The sequence below is a fragment of the Suncus etruscus genome, chromosome 1 (genome assembly GCF_024139225.1).
Source record: "Suncus etruscus isolate mSunEtr1 chromosome 1, mSunEtr1.pri.cur, whole genome shotgun sequence".
NCBI lineage: Eukaryota > Metazoa > Chordata > Mammalia > Eulipotyphla > Soricidae > Suncus > Suncus etruscus.
Window position 1 is genome coordinate 152,341,993 of NC_064848.1, and position 13,266 is coordinate 152,355,258.

Consider the following 13,266-nt stretch of genomic DNA (forward strand, 5'->3'; position numbering starts at 1 on the left):
GATTTTCTTGTAAATATGCTATATTAATTGAGCACTCCAATAAATAAGGTACCTGGGTTGTTGTGTTGGTCATCATGAGTGTATTTTCTCCTGTGTATTTCCTAATAGCATTTCCCCTCCACTAGCTTACTTATTTATATAAGAATACCACATAAATAGCTGTAATATTCAGAAGTATGAACTAATTTGACTACTCAAATTTGCAGCAGGACTTCCAGTCAACAGAAGGCCATTGTTGGGAGCTAAGATTTAGGGGGCTCAGAAGCCATTCACAGAGTTTCGACGGCATGGGAGCTTGTGCCCTTTCCTCCCACATCAACTTATCATCTGCATTATCATTTTAGTCTGAAGAGAAGGAAGAGAGGGGCATTGGGAAATCACTGCAGGGAAGAAAGAGAGACAAGGCATCAATTCTACTCTGCTCCTTCCTGGCACATGGATTCTCCAAGTCAAGAGGAGCCTGTGTGATCAGTCAATACCATGTTCTGAATGCAAGGTTTCTATATTTGATGCATAATGTAAAGAACTGGACAGAACTCCTGGCTTAATTCTCATAAGAAGCTTAGTGTGTCAGTATCATACAGTCAATCTTGGTAAATAAAGCTAAGACCCTAGGAGGGGGTGCCATAAGGAGCAGCTAGGATCTCAAAAGACAGATCAGGGTGGTGACTAGCCTTGGCCGCAGAGAGACCCTCCAGCTGCTGATCCTCCCTACCAACAATCCCAGAGAGACTTGTCTTGCTGTCCTTGAACACTTCCTTCTGCACTGACTGTTCCTTTTGTGGGAACCAACTCCTTCAAGACCTCTGAAATACTGTGTGGGAGACACAGTCCTGGAGAGCTCATCGCATCACTGAGCTAAGAGATGGCGGAGCTCAAGCACCCATGAAATACCAGTACTGGTTCCTCCACTTTTGTGAAGGTCAGCAGTTGGGAGGAAACAGTGCGAAGAGGGGGGCACAGCATGCAGTTCTACAGTATTTGTGGAGTGCCTGCAGAGCTACAAGGGCTTGCATCATAGAACTTATTATTTTGCTTATTATTTTGAATTGGGGGACACAATCTAGCGGTCCTAGGGGACATGAGGTGCCATGAAACAAGGGCCTCAGACATACAAAGCAAGTGCTTCACTGCTGAGCTGAATCACTAGCTGTCATCAGGGAATTATGAAGAGAAAACTGGAGTCTCATATTTCTAGGCCTAACCTGTCCTGAATATAAAAGCTCCATCTCAAGGCATGGCCCAACAGCTGCTGGGTGGGGGGGACTAAGCCCTGTGATCATTTTGCTTTGACCTCCTCTTGCTCTGACCCCAGCATAATGTGAGTATGTGTGTGTGTGTGGGGGGGATGGGGTGCATGAAAGATGGGGTCTGGCCACATCTGGCAGTGCTTAGGGCCTACTCCTGATTCTGTGCTCAGGGTTAACTCCTGACTGGGGAACCATATGCAGTTCCAGGAATTGAATCAGGGTCAGCAGCCATATGCAAGGTGAGCACCTTTATTCTGTATTAATTCTCTGGCCTGTGACTAACATTTTAGTTTCTATGATCATTGGTCCAGAATCAAGTCACTGGCCAAATTAACCATAATGTTCTAGTTCATGATATTGGAATTTATCAAGCAACATTTTATCTACCTTGGTGATCTCATTGAGTGATTCTACAATAAAAACATCCTATAAAATCTGGAAAAGAGGAGAGCAATAGTACAATGGGTAGGGTGCTTGTCGGGCACACAGCCAACCCTGGTCCCCCATATGGTCCCCTGAGCACTGCTGGAAAATGATCCCTGAAGTACAGATCCTACTTTTTTTTATCTTATCCAGAAGTTGAGCAGTAACTATTCCATAGCCTAGAGCCAGTACTAAGTTCTGAGCACTGCCAGATGTGCCTCACACTGACTATTTTTTTCTCCTTTAGTCCTTTAAACATATGTGCATTAACTAGAAAGTATGTTTTAATTTCTCCCATAAAGGATAAATTTCTATTCACAAATTTGATGTAGGTAATTACTTTATATGTGAAGTCAGAGAAGATCTGGGTACCTTGAAGTGAAATCACAGGCATGGGGGTTTATCTGTCAGCCTGTCTTGATAAGGGGTGACACTAAATGTGCACAGCAGATCTGGAGGTAGCTTGTGACTAGAATTCAGGGAGATGACTCTGGGAGGGTTCTGCTCACACTAAGTCATGGGGATTTGGGAAAGCCAGGCAATGTCCACTTCTGATAAGCATTATTTATATGCAGAGAGAGATAAATGACCTTTATATGTGGGAAAACATCTGATGTTTTACTTCTCTTTCCTACTCTGAATAAGCCCAAACTTATTAAAGTGAGAACAAACCACTATTAAAGGGGAGCCTCAAGAAAATACAACTGGCAAATTGACAGGAGGAAATTATAGAAGATAGAAGTTCAGATTTATTTTATTATGATGATTTTTTTTCCTCCTTCCTCAGAGCTTTGCTGGAGAGCCTGCATCGCACAGCTCACAGTTCATACACTCTCCAGCCTGAGATGAACAGCTGTGGCAGAAGCTGAGTTCAACATTTTCCTGGCCTGACTTGACTCATATAAAACCATGTAAAGTTGTTTTACATTATTTTGGGGATACTGCTACTTAGAAGAGGAGTTACGGCCTCCCCTTTACAGCCCTGATTGCAGATTACCCGCCCACACTCTATTCCTTCTTGCCCCGTCCAACCTCGACTGCCTGACTCTGTGCAGGTCCTTCCAATGCCTTCAATCTAATGGACAGATGCAGATGCCTGCAAATATCTTTGGTATCTGTCTGTTCTTCTCCCTTGCATCTGAGTACAGAACCTGCCTTGTCTTTTGTGATAGATTCATTAGTAGTAAAAAATTAAAAGAGATTACATTTCCCAAAGAAGAACCAAAGTAGGATTGCTAAAATGATATGCCAAAGAATATAGAGATTATATTGAAGAAAATATTAGACCCTATTTTTTTAAATGCTGACTTTCCTTGCTGTTTTTATTCACCTTGAAAACTCGATTATGGAGACACAAAAGCAGTAGGAACCTCAGCTTGGTTCGAGGCTGGCAGCTGCCCTGAGAAACGAAGAAGTGAGTGACCTCTCCACCAAAAGACAAAGCTAAACTGAGAGGCTCACCCCACCTCTGCTGATAGAACATAGGGTGTTGCCTGCCCAGAGATACAAAAGTAGAGGAGTGCAGCACTTCTGTTTCTCTCTAGAGCCACACTTATTCCTTAACCAGCACAATACATAGGGGGAAAAAAGCACTGCAAAAGACACTATGGGAAAGCATCACAGAACACCACCATGCTTAAAGAATGAAGATGATGGATCTGAAGACCCAATAAGTACCGGCCACCTACATATCCTGAGAAAGACATTATAGAAGAAATTTGGAGGATGTTCAAGGAACTCAAAGAATCCATGGAACAAACTGAATGAGCCACAAATAAGAATCAAGAGGACATTAAAGAAGAAATAAGAAAACTCAAAAAAGCAGGCCTGAAAAACATGGTAGTTGAAATGAAAAAGTTACTGAAAAGCCTCACCAACAGTAACAACTGCTGAAGATAGAATCAGTGTGCTGGAAGATGAGATGCATAAAAATGGCATACAACAGAAGAGGCTGAAAAACAATCATTTAAACAAACAACTCCCTTGAAGGACTGGAGTGGTCATGCTTATATCAGATGTCAGAGACTTTAGACTTAAAAAGGTGATAAGGGACAGAAATGGACATCTCTTGATAATCAAGGGATATGTACACAAAGAAGAAAATCACACTCGTGAACATATATAAACCCAATGAGGGACCAGCAAAATATTTAAAACAATTGCTGACAGATTTGAAGAAAGGCATCAATGGAATGCAATAATAGTTGGAGACTTCAACACTGCCCTCTCATGACTTGATAGTTCAACCAGGCTAAAACCCAACAAAAATATATTAGCTCTGAAGGAAAAAATGGAAGAGAATGGCTTACTGTAGGTAGATGATAGATAGATAGAGCTAGGCTTAGTGTAGATAGATGATAGATAAATCTATAGATATGAATAGACAGACAGACAGACAGATAGATAGATCAATAGATAGATAGAGTTAAAACCCAACAAGAATTATTAGCTCTGAAGGAAAAAATGAAAGAGAATGGCTTGGTATAGATCACTGGCCCTCAAACTACAGCCTATGGGCCACATACTGTATTTGTTCCCATTTTTTTCTTCACTTCAAAATAAGATATATGCAGTGTGCATAGGAATTTGTTCATAGTTTTTGTTTTTACCATAGTCTAGCCCTCCAACGGTCTGAGGGACAGTGAACTGGTCCCCTGTTTAAAAAGTTTGAGGTCCACTATAAGATAGGTAGATAGATACATAGATAGATAGATGATAGATAGATCGATCGATAGATAGGGATCTCCCCCAGAAAACTGGATACACATTCTTCTCCAAAGTACATAAGTCATTCTCCAAGATAGGCCAAAAGCTGGGCCATTGAACATACCTCCATAAAATCAAGAGGATAGAAATGGTAATGTCTACCTTCTCATAATACACTGAAATTAGAAGTGAATCACCAAAGAGACATAGGAAAAAAAATTAACACATGGTAATTGTGCAGCTAACTACTGAACAACCAGTGTGTCAGGGACAAAACTCAAAGAGGAAATCTTAAGATTCCTGGAAACAAATGATAATGAAGAGATGAATTATCAGTATTTGTGGGACACAGCAAAATCAGTAAAAGAGAAAACTTTATAGTTTTACAAGCATTCATCAGGAAGGAAGAAAGGATCTACAGAAATAATTTAACGGCACAGCTTAAACAATTGGAAAAAGAACAAAATGAACCAAAAATAGGCAAGTGGAAAGAAATAATAAAGCTCAGATCAGAAATTAATGAACTGGAAATACAAAAAATAATCTGAAAGATCAATGAAAGCAAGGGTTGGTTCTTTGAAAAAATAAACAAGATTGACAAACCATTAGCCAAACTCACAAAAAAAGGAAGAGAAAGAAACTTAATAAACTGAATTAGAAATGAGGAGGGGGAAATTACTACAGATACTACAGAAATTCAATGGGTAATAAAAGGCTAATCAGAGATCACTTTGTGAAAATCGATGCCACAAAACATGAGAATATGCAAGAAATGAATAAATTCTTTGACACTTATATAACCTCAAGGCCAAACTAATATGATCTGGCATCTGAGGAGACCTACTACTACTGAGAAAATCAAACTGGCAATCTAAACAAAATTCCAGGCCCAAATGAATTCACTAGTGAATTCTTTCAAACCATTCCAGAGGACATACTATCAATCCTTTTCAGGCTCTTTCAAGAAACTGAAGAAATAGAAACATTACCAGTTTTAAAGAAGCTAACATCACCCTGATACCAAAAGCAGACAGAAGTGCCACAAAAGGAGAATCACAGACCAATATCCTCAATAAATACAGATGCAAAAATCCTCAATAAAATCCTAGCAAACAGGATCCAATGTCTCATTAAGAAGGCCATACACCATGACCAAGTAGGATTCATCCAATAGACACAAAGATGGTTTAACACATACAAGTCAATCAACTTAATACACTATGTCAATAAAAGGAAATATAAAAACCATATAATCGTATCAATAGATGCAGATAAAACATTTGATAAGGTCCAACACCCTTTCATGATATAAACTCACAACAAAATGTACAGAAGGAACTTTTCTCTATATAGATAAGGCCATTTACCTCAAGCCCATGGCAAATATTATACTCAATAGGGAAAATCTAAGAGCCTTTCTTCTAAAATCTGGCAAAGACAAGGCTGCCTTCTCTCACCATTCCTATTCAACATTGTCCTGGAAGTACTTAATATAGCAATCAGGCAAAAAAAAAAAAAAAAAAAAAAAAAAAAGAAATCATGGGTATCCAGTTAGGAAAGGAAGAAGTCAAGCTGTTTGTAGATTACATGATACTATATCATGTCAACTAAAGACTTTTACCATAAAGCTTCTAGAAACAATAAATTTGTATAGTAAAGTGGCAGGCTACAAAATTAACACACACACACACAAAAATCAATGGCCTTCTTTTGGTTTTGTTTTTGTTTTTGTGTCACAACCAGCAGCGTTCAGGGGTTACTCCTTGCTCTGTGCTCAGAAATCGCTCCTGGAACGCACAGGGGAACCATACGAGATGCCGGGATTCGAACCACCGTCTGTCCTGGGTCAGCTGCATGCAAAGCAAATGCCCTACTGTTGTGCTATCTCTCTGTCCCCAATGGCCTTCTTATATACAAAAAACAATCAAGAAGTATTAGACATTTAAAACAATCCCATTCACAACAGTAGCAGAGAAACTCAAATACCTTGGTGTCAACTTAACTAAAGAGGTAAAGGACCTAAAGAAAAAATCTACACAATACTGCTTCAAGAAATAAAAGAGGACACAAGGAAATGGAGGCATATACCCAGGTCATAAATTGTGAGGATCAACATTATTAAAATGGCAATACTTCACAAGCATTGTACAAATGTAATGAAATTACTCTAAGAATACCCATAATATTACTCAAAGAAGTGGATCACACACTTCTGAAATTCATTTGGAAAAATAAATGCCCACAAATTTCTAAAGCGACACTTAGGAAAAAGAAGATGGTAGGCATCACTTTTTCCAACTTTACATTGTATTACAAGGCAATAGCTCTCAAAACAGCATGGTATTGGAATAAAGACAGATTCTCAGATCAATGGAATAGACCTGAGTATTCAGAGAATGACCCCAGACATACAATCAATTAATCTTTGATAAAGGAGCAAGAAAAGCCTCTTCAACAAGTGATGTCGGGACGAGTCAACCACATGCAAAAGCAAACTCAGACCTCTATCTAACACCATGAAAAAAGGTCAAATCCAAATGGATTAAAGACCTTGATATCAGACCCAAAACTATAAGGTAGATAGAAGAAAATGTAGGCAAAAAACACTCCATGAAATTAAGAATAAATGCATCTTTAAGGAGGAAACACCATTGTCCAAGCAAGTGGAAACAAAAATAAACAAATAGGATTACATTAAATTGAGAAGCTTCTGCACCTCAAAGGAAACAGTGGCTAGGATACAAAGGCTACCCATGGAATGGGAGAAACTATGCATCTAATATCCATCTAATAAGGGGCTAAGATAAACAAGGTACTAACTATTTAAGAAGGAAAAATACCAAACTCCATAAAAAAATGGGGGTGGAAATGAACAGATATTTCCTCAAAGAAGAAATGCAGATAGCCAAAAGGTATATGAAAAACTGTTCTACATCACTAAGCATCAGGGAGATGCAAATCAAAATAACAATGAGGTATCATGCCACAGAGACAGGCAAGCATCACAAAGAACAAGAACCACCAATGGTGGTGAGGATGAAGGGAGAAAGAAACTCTCATTCACTGCTGATGGAAATACCGTCTAGCCCAGCCTTTCTGGAAAACAATATAGGTGTTACTCAGATGTAACTGCCTCTGCTCCTGCCCTTTACTGGGAGAGAATTCCGGCCAGCAGCTTTCTCTCAACCGGGACAGAAGGCAGAAAGCAGCTACAAATAATTCGCGAGTGTTAAGCTCTTTTGTGAACACCTAAAAAATTAAGCTGCAGAAGTTAGTAAATGCTCAAGGTGCGCTCCAGTCAAGAGGCTTTAATGAGGGAGAGCAGGGTTTATATGCCCTGCTCCTGTGGGAGGGGTAGTAACATAGGATTGAAACACAGACCAATCAGATTTGTACAAGTATAACAATTTTAACCAATGGGAGCATAAACACATTTTGATGGCGGGAAGGATAAAGAGGAACCTGGCAGGATGGGGGGAGGGGAAGCAAGTCCTTAAACAAATAGCTAATTGATACTTACGCAAATACAATTTTTGTTTAGCCTATTTTCCATTTAAATCTTTCTTTTGTGCAAGCAATAAGGATCATAATTTAAACTTTACAAAAACCTATCTATAATTACGTTTTTGAGAGCAGTTACAAAAACAGGTTCCATGGAAAGGTTAAGGAATCTGGTTAAGCCAGATTCTGTGTGCCGGGCTAAATTTATTTGCAGAGTTTCTTTTTGGCTCGGGGCTAAGCAAACTTTATGGCTTGAATCAGGCAGTGGAAAATTCATACAGAGTTCCTTTGATATGTGGGATGCTCCGTCTCCCACACTCAGAAAGCTGGAAATGGAGCTCCCATATGTTCCAGCAATACCACTCCTAAGGATATACCCTAGGAATACAAAAACACAACACAAAAATGCCCTTTGTCCCCTTATGTTTATTGCAGCACTATTTACAATAGCCAGAATCTGGAAAAGATCTAGGTGCTCAACAACTGATGAGTGGCTAAAGAAATAATGGTACATTTACATAATGGAATACTATGCAGCTATCAGGAAAAAGTGAAGTCATAAAATCTGCCTATACATGGATGAACATGGAGACTATTGTGGTGAATGAAATGAGCCATAGGAGAGGAATAGATATAGAATAGTCTCACTCATCTGAAGGATATAAGAATAAAAGTATGACAATAATATCCTGAGACAATAGAGCTGACCACCAGGAGACCAGCTTATGACATGAAGCTTGCCACAAAGATTGGGGTGTGCAGTTAGAGAACTAACCACAATGACAACTACCATAACAATGATAGTGAGGGAGAAAGGCAGTAATTCCTGTCTGAGAGATAGGCAGGGGGTTGGGGTTAGGGAGGAAAATGGGGAGACATTGTTGATGGGAATATTGCACTGCTGAAGGGTGGTGTACATTATATAACTGAAACCCAATATGAAAATTTTTTGTAAGCACAACGACTACATAAAAGATATTTAATAAAAGAGAAAAGAGAAGTTCACTGGGAATCTCATTGGTCTGACATCTAGTAAAAGAGTCTGTAATAACATATATATATGTATATATATATATATATATATGAATAAGACAATAAAGAAAATGACATCCCCTCCATTATCTTTTGTCCTAAGAAAATATACTTCAATGCCAACTATCATGATCAATATAGAATTTCAATGTCATTTCATATTTATATAAACAAGGCATATCACATAGTTGATAAAAATCACTGTCTCATAAAAGAGGCACCAAACTAAACATGAAGAAAATGAACTCCCAAGGAGAAATAGTAACAAATGGCACATAAAGTCCTAAATGCATATTGACTGTGATTGGTGAGTTTTGATGTCTCATCCTCAAAACAAAAACAATGATAAAAAACAAATTAAAACAATAACCCAGAAGATATTGTCATGAAAATTAAGATTTAGGATCAAAATTATTGCCAAGAAGGTAACACCAGTTTAACACATGAACAGAATAATTCTTCTTTTTTTTTTTGTTACCACAGAGTAGTGTTAAAAGGTCCTGGTGATGAACATGAGGAAATCGTTGAGTAATTAAGGACAGATAAGAGGGCTAATATAACAAAAGACCTCCAGAGAGAATAACAATAAACAAAAAGAAGCAAAGGAAAAAAAGAGTTTTTCAGTACAGGGATGCTTAAATGTCAAAGAGGTATACCTTGTAGATGCTTTCTCCAAAAAATATTGGCTTTTACTTGTAGGGCTACAAAATCAACAATGATTATATCAGAGAAACACTAGACAGTATCAGAAGCAGTGGTGGACAAGGATACTAGTGTAATGTATAACTAGCGCTGGAGAACTGGTAAGTCTTGATGCCATTAATAGGAAATAATTACAAGTTAGCAGAGCTAGGATGTTAAAAGCAGAGCAAAACACTGACTAAATAAACATGAGGCAAAACCAAGTTAGCACCCAAATACCAGATGGTTTCAACAAATTGTGGGAGGTAAGTGGTAAGGTAAAGGTCACCAAAGAATTAAGTATCTTGTCTTGAAAGATGGTAAGTTATAAAAATGACTTAATTTTTGACTTCGAAAAACATGAATATTTAGAAGTTAACATAACACTAAATATAATGGTGATATTTTATATTACTGGAAGAAATGCTTTCATATATGCTGCTGGAAAAAAAGACAAGCTTCTGGATTTAGGTCTAGTTCCATTTATAATTGCTATATATGGGGAGAGGAGAAGTGTTAAAGTTATCCTTTTTCCATAAGGGAAAATAACTGCTCCAATATGTTGAAAAAGATTTTTCTTTTCCTCACTGAATTTACCTTGTGGCACTTTATGGGTATCAGGGATCTAGCCTGGATTGGCTTTGTGCAAGGCAAGCATGCTCCCACCCACTTTAGTATCACTTTTGGTCACTAATTTGTACTTATATCCTTAATGTTAACATCACCAGAAATCAATATTTCACATAAGGATTTTTCCCCACTGCTGTTGATTTTAAATGATATTTACAACTTTTATTTTAAAAATATAAAAACTTGGGGCCGGAGCAGTAGGGCATTTGCCTTGTTCGCAGCCAATCCAGGACAAACCTTGGTTCAATCCCTAGCATCCCATATGTTCACCCAAGCCAGGAGCAATTTCTGAGCACATAGCCAGGAGTAACCTCTGAGCGTCACCAGGTGTGGCCTATATATATATATATATATACACACATATATACATATATATGTGTATATATATGTATATACCTACATATATATGTAGATATATATGTGTGTAGGTATATCTACATATATATATATATATATATATATATATATATATATATATATAAACGTAAGAATTCTAGTTTTTACTTACCTTTCATCTAGCTATCCCTAATGTTATTATGTTAGCATGTACAGAAATTGGGAAGTTGCAGAAACAATAAGTAAATGCCTGTCTGGAACTTGAAACCAACTGTAGTAAACATTGAGTATACCAACTATTGTAAGTGTTAAATTAAATTGTCTCCCCAAAAAGTGAGGTAGCATATAGCTAATGTATAAAACCTATGTCAATTATGCTCAAGTTTGAACCTAATATCAAGATCTAGCCCACAAACTTGGGGTACCCTCACACTTCTTGATCAGAATTCTGTAACATATGTACCTTGTTTCTTCTGGTGACAATTCAGGAAGCTAAATTTGTCAAGAAATATGTCCACTTCTCCTAAGCTGTCAAATTTATTGTCATGAGCAGCTGTAATATCTCTTATTATCCTGTTAATGTCTCTAGAATCTATGTAAATGACCCTCCTTTTATTTCTAAAATTTATATTTTATGTATTTGTTCTTATTGTCAAAATCAGCAAACAAAGGAGCTTATTTATTGAAGGGACTGTCATTAAAGAATTGTCTTTTGATTTTATTGTTGCTCCATGATTTTTTCAATTTGCTTTATTTTAGCTTTCATCTTTATCACTTTATTACTTCTTTTATTTTTGTTTTGTTTTTTGTTTTTTGGTACCCCAGGTAGGACTTGAATGCACATCTTATTCCTTCTATATGTTTTTATTTCCTTGTTAGCTTCTTGGGTTAATTTTTGTCATTTCTTTGTTTGTTTTTGGACCACACCCAAGAAGGCTCAGGAGTTACTCCTGGCTCTGCATTCAGTAATTATTCTTGGTAGTATTAGGTGACCACTTGGGGTGCCAGATTGAACCCAGTTTAGCCCTTTGAAGGCAAGTGCCCTATCTTCTGTACTTTATTAACACTCTGGTTCCTGATTTCCTTATTAGCTCCATGATATGGAAATTCTGGCTGCTGAGTTTTTATTTTTCCTCTTTTCAAATAAAAGCATTACCTTTAAAATATATGGCTAAATAAGTAGTAGCATATGTGAAATTTTAAAAAAGGAATATAATTCAGAGGATAAAACTATCAAAATGTAAAATCTACTAAATGAACAATAAATGTGTTGGGGCTAGGGTGGGTAGGAAGGCTCTTTTAGACAGATTCAACCAATGCTGAGAGAAAAGTAGAAATAAAGAAGCATAGGGGTGGACCTACTGTATCAGGTAGCCTTGGGAACACATGTGAGAGGAAACCATTAATTACCACCGGGGAGGACTGGGAAGTTTTCTGATTGAGAAAATATTGATACTTATCTTCTGTAAAAGAGTAGTAGTTGCCTGTGTGGTAAGTAGTAACTAAGTTGCTTCCTCATTCTGCTGCCAATCCTGATCCTCCTGCCATCCCTTGCCATCTAAGGTTTGTGTATGTGCAGAGAAGGGACCTCCGGTCACCATCAAACACAGCCGGTGCTGCCTTCAGTGTCTTCCTCCAGCCTGCTTCTGCATCCCACTGTAGGCCCTGATCCCCCTACCATCCTTTGCCGCATCTCAGGTTAGTATGTGAGAAGAGAGGGCTGTTCCGGTCCCTCCCATCATCATAAATTTCCAGGCAGATTGGACCTAACACTTCTTTCTCCTAGAAAAAATTCAGCTCAAAACTCAGTTTTTGAACAAACCAATGATTTAGTTTGCAATATTTTTTTATCATATTTAGATAATCTTACCTGTTTAGGGAAATAAACTCTAAAGATTTATCTCTAGATACCCTTTATATAATCAATTCAATAGATCACTTTCTTAAACACACTGAAACTCCAGCTTTCCAAACCATAAAATGCAAAGAACAATGGGGGGAACTAAGGAAGACACCTGCAGTTGAGGATATGGAGAGAAATCCTGGCAAATTTCCAAGTCCACTAAAATGTCTGAGCCATATAGATGAGGACCTAAAATCAATACTTAATGTTTTAGCAACAGAAACAAGAAGTCACTAGTCTAAAAAAATTAAACAAACTATAGAAGAACAATACAACCAATGCAAAGAACTCTTTCAGAAGACGAGAGAATCCATACAAATGGAATTGAGGGAACAAAACAAGGTTAGCAAGCCATACCAGCAAAATTACACAGGTGAAGAATCATATAGACTAACTTGAAGACAAATTACAAGCCAGCAGAGATAAAGAATTCAAAAAATAAAGTAGAGACAAACATTGAAATAACATGTAAGGTACTTACTGAGCAAAGACAAAAGAAATAATATCTGAATTATAGGTATACTAGAAAGGGAGGGAAAAGGGAAAAGGAAAAAGGGAAAATCAAGTAGTGAGGAAAATAATAGCAGAGAACTTTTCCATTCTCTGGAAAGTCTGCTGTACAAATCCAAAAAAAAGTGCCAAATAAAATAGACCCTAGCAGAACAATACCAAGACATATTGTAATTCAAATGGCAAAAACAAACAAACAAAAAAAACCCAAACATATATGGACACTTTAAAGCTGTAAGAGAGAAAAAAAAACCTCAAGTATAAAGGAAAGAACATAAGAATCAAACCAGATCT

General features: G+C 37.5%; 1 protein-coding gene across 3 annotated transcripts in view; it reads right to left on the bottom strand.

Moving 5' to 3' along the window:
- Positions 1 to 13,266, bottom strand: part of TCAF1 (TRPM8 channel associated factor 1) — a 68,068-nt gene that overhangs the window by 10,494 nt on the left and 44,308 nt on the right. The window lies entirely within an intron of this gene.